An 11,781-nucleotide genomic window follows, 5' to 3' on the forward strand; every position below is an offset into this window, starting at 1 on the left:
AGTAAAAAATTAGGATTATATATTATTATCATAATAATATTTTATAACATTTAAATTTATATTAATATAATTATTAAATATCTAGTCTTATATTATATATTATTATTGTTGACTGTCTTTTTCGCTATCAACTTAATAACAAAACTCAAATAAAATAAAGAAGACTAACACCGAGATTTTACGTCGTTCAGGTTATAAAACAACCCTAGTCGACGAGTCTTTAGTATTGGTATTCTTGAAACCAGAGAAAGCAAGCTTCAATTGAATATTTCTTAGGCAGTGTATCTCTGAGTACAAAAATTGTGAACTATTTTACAATGGTGCCCTAGCCCTATTTATAAAGGCTTGGGTTATTAATATCATTTATTACAAATATTTCTCCCAATTATTTGGGGAGTTAATTGTTATTCAGCCCATCCGAATATTCTAATTAAGACCGTGGGCCCGAGCGTATCGCACGGGGCCCAATCCGTAGGTTACAACCCACCAACTTTACGGAAGACACACCTTTGACATTGTCAAAATGCGGCTGCACATTTTTCCGTGTGAGGTGGCGTTGTGGGAAATACCAATTGTCGAGTGTACGAACTTGAAGCCACTACTCGAGGCACCCCAAAAAGTTGTCAGACGATCTTGTGGTGGCCCAAGGCTACAATGATTGGCACCTGACGCTCTCTCCATGCTCGAGGGAAAAACTCCTAGACGTGGATGACTATCAGGTTAAGAAGACGGGAGGACCGCTAGTGTAGACTGCTAGTGTGGTCCTCGGGACGTGGCGTCACTTAAAGACATCCACGCCGGAAAATGGATCATGGCTTGCCGGGAGGAGATTACACTCCAAGGAGCTCTGGACGAGATCTACAGAGCTTTATGATCTCTCGAGGAGCTCAATTACTCCTCTAACTACTGCCACGTGTACAATGATGAAATCACGGACAACAATTATTATAATAATATTTTATAATATTTGAATTTATATTAATATAATTAATAAATATCTATTTTTAATTAGTTTTTAAGGTATATTCTATTAAATATTTAGATTATTCCGATAAAATTAACAAAATAAATCGTTAAAATAAAAAATTTATATTGTCTAGATACTTCTTGTATAGAAGATATATATATATATATATATGTTTATGTTTATCGGCAAAAGAAGAGAGAAAAAAAATCACATAAAAAAAAGAGCAAAGGAGAAAAATAAATTAAATCTTTATTTTTATGTAAGATAGATTGATGGAAACAAAAAAATTAACTCAAATAAAATGTGTATTATTTTATATATTAAGAAATCAATTTTTACATGTGGCGGACTTATGTAAGTCCTAGGTGGGTTGGTGACCTTCTCAATTTTTTTAATCACTTTTTTTATATATAATTTAATTTTTATTTTTGTGTTTTCTTATTTATAGAATTTATATATACCACTTTTCACATATAATTTTTTGTATTTTATCTCTAAAATTATATATTTTTATTAATATATCCCTATTAATTTTTTTTATAAACATATTTTATATAATTATTTTTGACACTCAAAGAGAATTCGAGTTTGGGATCTCATTTTTTTGAAGAAAAATATAGCACTACTAGACTATGCTGATGACCACCGCATGTTTTATAAATTTATATATATACGTCGCGACTCATGAGTAGACTAAAATTTTGAGTCTCCTCCTAATTTTAGATTATTTTTTTCATTCTTAAGATTTTTCTTTTTCAATTTTCTTCTTCATCCCCTTTTTTATTTTGTTCTTCGTGCTTCATTTTGAAATGGTATATGATAAAGATTGAAACTTCTAAAAATATTTTATGAGATAATTTTGAAGAAAACGCAACCACCAGAGAAGTCCCCCTGCTTAGTGCCAGAGAAGATGTCGATGTAAGTTTGTAAACACAATATGAGCATCATAAATGCTCAAGACAGATTCAACACAATCAAAGATATTTATAATAAATCCAATAACACATTTTATTTAGCACATTAATTAGAAAATAATAAGAACATACATCCCATATTGTTTATCCCTTCATGAGCCATTTCCACACCTTAAAAATTTGCCAAAACACACAAGATCAAAAGTACATGCAAGAGAGGACTTATGGAGAGCAACCCCTTCTCTCTATTTCCCTACTACCACTCACTCTCCATTATGTTCTTCATATTCACCATTAATATCCTAAGAGATATTATTGGACTCTTGGGCCTAGTGAACTAAAGCTTAATGGGCAGTTTATAGTTATTGATGTGCCAATATATGTCTCTAATGTAATTAATAAGTGTTAACCCATCTCATTATGGTTATCGACAATATTAGGCACTACAATTAATGGTGGTGATTATGGAATAACATTTGAGATTATATTAGTTTATATAAAATTCTAACAGTCGATGTTTGTTGCCTGAGAAGAATATTCTGCTAGAGAAAAACGTCGTTGAAGAAGAAAAAATATTAATGGTTGAAAAGACAAGAAAGAATAAGAAAAGTCTAAAAAAAAGAGAAGTTAAAACTATTTTTAAGATAATAAATAAGGAATCAATTGTGTAACAATTTTATGATCCAATCTGTGATGCAATCTAAGATTCACATCAAATTTTTTCAATTAATCTCAAATGTGTTTAATGTGTGTATATATATTAATTATATAGATTGTACTGTAATGAGAGTATCAATCTACAACCAATGCTTAAAAAGTTTGTTGCTCAAATTAATATTTAGAATCTTTTCAATTTGATAATAAGTTTTGGATTTATTAGGTTAAAAAAAAAGTCCCACCATTGCAAATTCAGTACTCTACACGTAGAGATGAGCTATCATTTTCAAGTTAACTTTAAACAAAATTATTATATGACCTCGATTTATTCACTAAAGACTGATCAATAATTATATATATATATGTTAATTATAATTATTATATGGAGTCATCGATCATGTATAAATCACAAATTTTTGAATCATGGCTACCATTTTTTTGGGTCCAATAATGGAGGATAGACTACACAGTTTTGAGCTGTTAATTAACTAATATTTAATCTAATTTTTAACTAATAATTAAGCCTCGTGTGCTTTCTTGGAATAATTTTTATACCAAAACCAGCGAAGTCCAGCTTAATGTACATGTGATTAATTAATATATGTTATTAATTATTATTAATTTTGGAAGTAGTTTTTAAACGAACGTTTCTTTAGATTGATTTACATATTTTTTAGGATATTTTACAAGCTATATTATTATTTAAAATGTATCAAAAAATATATATATATATATATTTATATAATGAACATGTTCAATATATGAGAAAATGTCATTATTAATTATATATAAGACAATGCTTATATAGTAGGATGTGTCCGCATCAGAGGCTAGGGTTTATTTATTTATTTTTTACTCTTAATTTTACTTTTTTTATTAGGATACTAATTTCCTTAAATTGGTGGGGTGTCATTTTTGCTTTACTAGTAGAGACGTCTCTTTTTTTTATACGTAGAGAAATAATAATATAATTTTTTATATAATGAAGTACATTGTAGTCATATGAGTCATCTCACCTATTTTAAAAAAATTGTAAATAATTTACGGTGTCAAAATCATTATTAAAATAGACAATTGCACTCTTGCTTGTTTTTATTTCGCCCCTAATAACCCTAAAAACAAGCATGCAACTTATTTAAACATTGATTTCGATATTGTAAATTATTCAAAATTTTTTGAAAACTAATAAGATATCTGCTATAACTATAATATACACCATTATATAAAAAAAATTGGGTCATAATTTCTTTACGTATATACCGAAAACAAAGACGCCCATACTTGTAGAAGCAAAAGTGACAATGCTCTACCTAAAAAATTCTCAATAAAAATATTCTTAGTATCAATTTTCTCATATTTGTTTCTAAAAACTACTTGTATGTCACCCTTAACAAAAAAAAAAACTAATTACATGTCATAAGTATGAGAAATGCTAAGGGGCACCACTGGTGCCCAACACCATAAGGAGGTGGCATACTGCTATTAGTGCAATCCAATATCGTATCCTACACATTTGGATTTAATAAGTATTATGAGTTATCACTAACAAACTATAGAATGTCAACTCATGTATAGTGTGTAGTGTATCCTCCACAGTCACTCACACAAACTAAGCTATATAAGCTCACTTCTGAATTAAGAAAGCAATATTTTAGAGAGATTGTTACACCCAGATTTCGAGCATTAATAATTGTGATCTCGAAAGCTGGATTCGTCAGGAATGGACTTGTAATATCTGGAACACGTGTCCGCCACCTAGGCACCAAACCTACAAAGCAGGGGCAACCTCGAAGATGGTAGCCTCGAAATCCTCACAAGTTCGAAAGGCAAACATCGAAGTACGTCTGTTCTCGAATGACCTCGAATCAGGGGCTCCGAGCCTGACATAAGTATGAGCTCGAAGCCACATGATCTCGGGGAAAATGCTACAGCTTGAAAGTCATTAAGAGACCTGGGTGGGCACGACACTGACGATATAGATCGATAACTTTGAATATCCTAGTGAGTCATTTTGGAGAGACGCGGTCTACATTCATTGTTGTAAATCCCCTACAATAAAGGGGTATTTATTATTCAGTTATACGCCCTCTGATTTTCAGGAGACGTTTCTTTGTATATAGGAGTTACAGGCTTTTAATGCTATTAAATTTATTTACATATACAGAATAACTTCCCGAAATGTGTGGGATAGTATTATGAAATATCCTCTATAATATAATGCCCCGGATTCCCTATTGTGGTGTAGCGGCTGGATTTGTAGGCCGGGGGGGGGGGGGGGGGGGCATAATTGCTTAATTACGCTATTAAATGTGTTTATGCATATTTATGAGAATTATATTATAGTATAATGTTAATTGTATGCATGTCGGTGATATATGTTGAGACCACATTATGATGTGGGTTTGTTCGAGCTGTTCGACATGAGACAATCGTAGATTATTGATTAGCGGTTTAGTCACAACGGGATTAAGTGTCGGGACTTGGGTTGAGTCTCGGGGTGATTTTGATGATTAGAGCGTTACCGGGAAATAAAGGGTAACGGGATGTGAATTATTGGTGTTTATGATTTTCGAGAATAACGGGAATTGGAGAGCGTTAGTTATGATTAACGAGTTAGGAGGAAAGTACCAAAAATGCCCTTAGGAGCCTTTAGAAAGTATTAAATGACCTAGGGGTAAAATGGACATTTCACCCCTAGGATAGATATAACCTTATTTAGCTGGAAAAGGTGATGGAAAAACAGAGTATGTTTTAGAGTTCTCCCGTACCTCCTTTTTCTTACTGTTCTTTGTGGTTTTTGAGCCAACTTTGAGGATTCTAGCTTGGGAAGCAAGCCTTGGAAGTTTGGGAGTGTGTTCCACTATTGAAGGCCATCATAAGCCAAGCTTTGGGTAAGTTTCTAACCATAGTTTCTCTGGTTTGCTCTGTTTTGGTTTTGTTTTGCAGCTGAAATGTTTAGGGTGAATTCATGGGTTTTGTTGGGAGTTTTGGCTAGGGTTCCCATGCTTGTGATGTTTGGGGTATGTTGGGATGGTTTTTGGGTCCATTTGGCATCAAGAATAGGCTTTGGAAGCTTGGGAATCGAGTTAGAAACGAAGGAGATGAAGAAGGTCGGTTCAGGGAGGTTTTTGGCTGGAGGTAGCGCTACAGCGCCCACCCTAGGGCGCTATAGCGCTCCTCAGGAGGCTTTCTGGTGCTTGGGAGTTTCTGAGTATAGCGCTGTGGCGCTAGGGGTTGAGCGCTGTAGCGCTACCCTGTTCCTTCCAAACCCCGTTTTGAGTGTTTTTAAGGGTTTTTGACTTGGGGTTTCAATCCTTAAGGCCCGGGATCGATTCTACTCACCGTGTGGGCATGTTTCGAGGTCCCGAGGGTGGTGCTTGGGTTAAGACCCTATTATTGTGGATTCTCATTAATTGAGGTTATAATTGGTTGTGATTAGGTAACCGCTAAGGAACTAAAAGACCGATCGTTCTCAGGGGTCGTCTTTATCATACTTCTCGCTCGAACTTGAGGTAAGAAAACAGTGTATGGTTACAGTTGCACCCTGTACAGGTATATGACATGCATGGTTTGATATTGAGGCATGTTGGTTGAGATATATGAACGTGGATTTCATATTAAATGTTAATGCATGCTGATTACCTGTTTAAGACACTGACTAGTCAGGGACCGACTCTAAAGTCGATGATCACGCATTGAATGGCTCTATGGCATTAATGCGGGACCGGCCCTAAGGTCGATGAACTTATAAGCGCTTGCCTGGTCTACGACCAGAAGACTATAGCCAAGGTATATGACCCTGGTGACCGTTTGTCACGTGGCTAAGGGACGTTGTCCATAGCTTCGACTCTAGAGTCGTGAGGAAGGTTATGTTGGTGACTAATCACCATGCACCTGTCCTGATCGAACATACGAAAGAATCACTTAACCGTTAAGCCCTGGTGACCCTATCGTCACATGGCTAGAGGGAGCGACGTTCGTTATTGTGACTGTTGGCTATTGTCACCTATTTGTTGGACTGATATTCCTGAATGGTTACTATGATCGTTGTTGATATTATATCATGTTCTATTATGTTTTCTTGCTGGGCCTTGGCTCATGGGTGCTATGTGGTGCAGGTAAAGGAAAGGAAAAGCTGGGCCAGCCTTGAGTGGGGAGCTTGGGCGGTGTGATGTACATACAGGGCCGCTTGACCGCCACGGTCAAGGAGTTCTCAGAGGGACTAGGGGTTTACCCTATTTTTGCCGCTTAGGCCGGCGGAGTTTGTAAATTTAGAACTGTAGCGACTCTTTTGTATTACAAACCACTTGTAAACATTTTGAAAGGCTCATGAGCAGTTTATTTACTTAATGAAATGTACCCTTTCCTTTTTGCTGGTTTTTCACCTTAACCTGATATTAACTCTTAGATCACGTTTTTTAACCAAAGGACTCGGGTAACGAGTCAAATTTCCGGTTCACCGTAACTGTTCTGGGGTAGCCAGGGCGTTACAACTTGGTATCAGAGCAATGCCAAGGTTAGGGTTCCTATAGACTGGCTGGGTATGTACACACATCACCGAAGACAAGCTCGACTCATGGTTTGGTAACTATCTAAGTGGTTACATGTATAGTTGCTTAAATGTGATATATATGCTTTACTTGTGTGCATGAGATAATATGTTGAGCTTGTGCCCTGAGATATCATATCTTCAGCAAATGTGTACTAATTAGTACTGAGATTGCTAGTGCCTGCTTATTAGTATGGTTGTTTATAAGTTATTATGTGATACATGCTGAGTGCTGAGTGCCATAAACATGTATCTGCTTATGAATACTGAATGACGGTGGAATGTGATAGTTGTCTGTTGTTCTTGGACCGTGAGGCGGCAAGAGGCTTAGTTATTACTACCTGACTGGCCGTATTGATTATTGTTTCAGTAAGGTATCAGTGACAGAATGAACTCAGGACAGACAGACATGTCAGCTGGCCAGAGTGATCCAGGCCAAAATAATAACAGTCAGGGTCAAGAGAATGACCAATCTCAGGTTCCACAGCCAGCACCTGCAAACTAGCAACAATTGTTTAATGATTTGCAGGCTATAGTGTTGAAACAAGGGGAGGAGCTTCGTCTCCTAAGACAGCAACAAGTGCCAGTGGTAGCCAGTGTTGCAGAGGCACCTTCTGTGTCGGTGCCAGTTATTGGGCCACTGCCTGGGGTTGAAAACAGATTGGAACCTCTCTATGAGCGGTTCAGGAAGCAGCAACCTCCTGTGTTTGAAGGCAGTGCCGATCCTACCAAAGCTGAACAATGGATGAGCATGATTACCACTGTTTTAGATTTTATGAAGGTAGTTGGTACTGAGAGGGTGGCCTGTGCCGCCTATATGTTTCGGGAAGATGCCCGGATTTGGTGGGAAGTGGTTGGCCAGACCAAGGATGTTAATCTCCTGAGCTGGGAGGAATTTCAGACCTTGTTTAATGAAAAGTATTACAATGACGCCATTAGAGCGGCGAAGGCTGATGAATTTATGAGGCTACTTCAGGGGAACTTATCAGTGACCGAGTATGCCTTAAGGTTTGACCGTTTGGCAAAGTTTGCCAAGGAGCTGGTGCCCACTGATGGGACCAGGAGAGAGCGTTTCTTACAGGGACTACAACCCAGGTTAGCCCGAGATGTGCGCATCACCACTGTGGCAGGAGTGACTACTTATGCTCAGGTGGTGGAGAAGGCGCTTACAGCTGAAACAGCGGAGATTAAGATCTGGCGTGAAAGTGCAGCCAGAAGGGATTTTAGGAGGCCAGGTCCTCCATTTATGGGTTCTGGAAGAGGTGTTGGCCCCAGTGATCAGAAGAGGAAGGTTCCTGACACCTTCCCAGTTCCAGGTCCTGACAGGAGACCTCGTGGTGTTACAATAGGTCGTCCTGGGGGCAATGAAGCCTGGAAGTCCTATCCCGAGTGTCCTAGATGCAAGAGGCATCACTTGGGAGAGTGTAAGGCAAGGGCCTGCTTCTCTTGTGGAGCAATGGGTCATATGAAAAAGGATTGCCCTAAGGCAAGGAAGGAAGAGCCCAGGAAGGCAGACAGCTCGGCCCCAGCGCGAGTGTTTGCTTTGACTCAAGCAGAAGCTGAGGCTTCACCCTCAGTTGTTACAGGTCAGCTTATTAGTGCAGGAACTGCTTATAATGTATTGATTGATTCTGGTGCTACACATTCCTTTGTTGCAAGTAGTGTTATTGATAGATTGTGTAGACCTTGTGATTTCTATGCTGTGGGGTTTGGTACTTTGTTACCCACTGGGGAGCTAGTTGTATCCAGGAGGTGGGTCAGATCTTTGCCAGTGCTGGTGGAGGGCAGAGAGTTATCGGTGGATCTTATAGAGTTGGTTATGACTGACTTCGATATGATACTGGGTATGGACTGGTTAGCCAAGTATGGGGCAACCATTGATTGCAGAAGGAAGATGGTCACCTTTGAGCCAGAGGGTGAGGATCCTTTTGTATTTTTTGGTGCTGTGCATGGACCCCGTATTCCTATGATTTCAGTATTGAGGGCTAGGGATTTATTGCAAGAGGGTTGCATTGGATTCTTAGCCAGTGTGGTTGATACCACCAAGGTCGTGCCAGTGAGACCAGAGGATACTAGACTTGTGTGTGAGTTTCTGGATGTGTTTCCAGAGGATTTGCCAGGGTTGCCACCACACAGAGAGATTGAGTTCGTTATAGAACTGGCCCCAGGGACGGAGCCAGTGTCTAGAGCACCATACAGAATGGCCCCAGCTGAGTTGAAAGAATTAAAGGTACAGTTGCAAGAGCTGTTGGACTTGGGTTTTATCAGACCTAGCTTTTCACCTTGGGGTGCGCCAGTTCTGTTTGTGAAGAAGAAAGATGGTTATCTGAGGATGTGTATAGATTACAGGGAACTGAATAAGTTGACAATTAAGAACCGGTATCCTTTGCCAATGATAGACGATCTGTTTGATCAGTTGCAGGGTAAGACGGTATTCTCTAAGATCGACCTTCGTTCTGGTTATCATCAGTTGAGGGTTAAGGAGGGAGACATACCGAAGACCGCTTTTCGTACCAGGTATGGGCATTATGAGTTTCTAGTTATGTCATTTGGGTTGACTAATGCCCCTGCTGCTTTCATGGATATGATGAACAGAGTGTTCAAGGATTATTTGGACCAGTTTGTGATCGTCTTTATCGATGATATTCTGGTATATTCTCAGACTGAGTCAGAGCATGAGCATCATCTGAGGTTAGTTCTGCAGAGACTGAGAGAACATAGATTGTTTGCGAAGTTCAAGAAGTGTGAATTCTGGTTGTCTCAGGTGTCCTTTCTTGGGCATATTGTCAGTAAGGAGGGGATTACAGTAGATCCAGCAAAGATTGAAGCGGTCAGAGATTGGCCAAGGCCAAAGAGTGCCTCTGAAGTTAGAAGTTTCCTTGGATTGGCAGGATATTACAGGCGTTTTGTGGAGGGGTTCTCAAAGATTACTACTTCGTTAACTAAGCTGACACGCAAGGGTCAGAAGTTTGTGTGGTCAGACAAGTGTGAGAACAGTTTCCAAGAGTTGAAACAGAGGTTGATTACAGCTCCAGTTCTGAGTCTTCCTACAGACCAAGAGAAGTTTGTGATTTACTGCGATGCTTCTCATCAAGGTTTGGGCTGTGTTTTGATGCAATCAGAGAGAGTTATAGCTTATGCTTCTCGTCAGTTGAAGGAGTATGAGAAGAGGTATCCTACTCATGATTTGGAGTTGGCAACGGTGGTTTTTGCTTTAAAGATATGGAGGCACTATCTCTATGGAGAGAAGTGTGAGATTTATACAGACCACAAGAGCCTAAAGTATTTCTTTACTCAGAAAGACTTGAACATGAGGCAGAGACGTTGGCTAGAATTAGTAAAAGATTACGATTGTGAGATTCTGTATCACCCAGGGAAAGCCAACGTGGTAGCTGATGCTTTAAGCCGGAAGGGTCCGGGACAGATTCATGGTATTAGGCTGATAGCCAGGGAGTTAGCTGATGATATGACCAGAGCTGGTATAGAGTTTCTGGTGGGCCAGTTGGCCAATGTTACGCTGCAGTCTATGATGTTAGAGAGGGTTAAAGAGGGTCAGTTGAGTGATCCACAGATGATCAAGATTAGAGAGGATGTCTTGGCTGGAGCATCCAGAGACTATACAGTGTCTGATTTGGGGTTATTGAGATACAAGGGACGGATATGTGTTCCGTTGGACACTGCATTGAGGCGGGAGATTCTGGATGAATCTCATACTACACCTTACTCTTTGCATCCAGGCACCACGAAGATGTACCAGGATGTGAGATCGTTGTATTGGTGGCCAGGGATGAAGATGGATGTAGTAGAGTATGTGGCTAAGTGCTTGACTTGTCAGCAGGTCAAGGCTGAGCATCAGAGGCCGGCAGGGTTATTGCAGCCTCTGGATATCCCAGAATGGAAGTGGGAAGACATCACAATGGACTTTGTGGTGGGTTTGCCCAGGACTGTTGGTCAGCATGATTCCATTTGGGTGATAGTGGATCGCTACACCAAGTCAGCTCACTTTCTACCAGTGAGGACTACTTATACTGTTGACCAGTATGCAGATCTCTATGTGAGAGAGATCGTGCGCCTCCATGGAGCTCCTAGGTCGATCGTGTCTGATCGGGACCCTACATTCACTTCCAAGTTTTGGAAGAGTTTACAGACAGCCATGGGTACACAATTGAAGTTCAGTACAGCTTATCATCCTCAGACAGATGGGCAATCTGAGAGGACGATCCAGATATTGGAAGACATGCTGCGGGCATGTGTGCTGGACTTTGGTGGATCATGGAGTAAGTATCTGCCTTTGATAGAGTTCTCCTATAATAACAGCTACCAGTCTACCATTGGAGTTGCACCTTATGAGATGCTATATGGTAGGAAGTGTAGGTCTCCCATTCATTGGGATGAGACAGGTGAAAGGAGATACTTAGGTCCTGAGGCAGTTCAGAGGACCAATGAGGCTATTGATAAGATTAGAGCTCGGATGCTTACTTCTCAGAGTAGACAGAAGAGCTATGCAGATCCCAAACGCAGGAACGTTGAGTTTCAGGTAGGAGACTATGTCTTCCTCAGAGTCTCGCCGTGGAAAGGGGTGAGAAGGTTTGGAAAGAAAAGCAAGCTGAGTCCCAGGTTTGTAGGTCCATTTGAGGTCCTAGAAAGGATTGGTCAAGTGGCTTACAGGCAAGCTTTGCCTCCGGCGTTGTCAG

The sequence above is a fragment of the Humulus lupulus genome, chromosome X, assembly GCF_963169125.1.
Source record: "Humulus lupulus chromosome X, drHumLupu1.1, whole genome shotgun sequence".
In the NCBI taxonomy this organism is placed as follows: domain Eukaryota; kingdom Viridiplantae; phylum Streptophyta; class Magnoliopsida; order Rosales; family Cannabaceae; genus Humulus; species Humulus lupulus.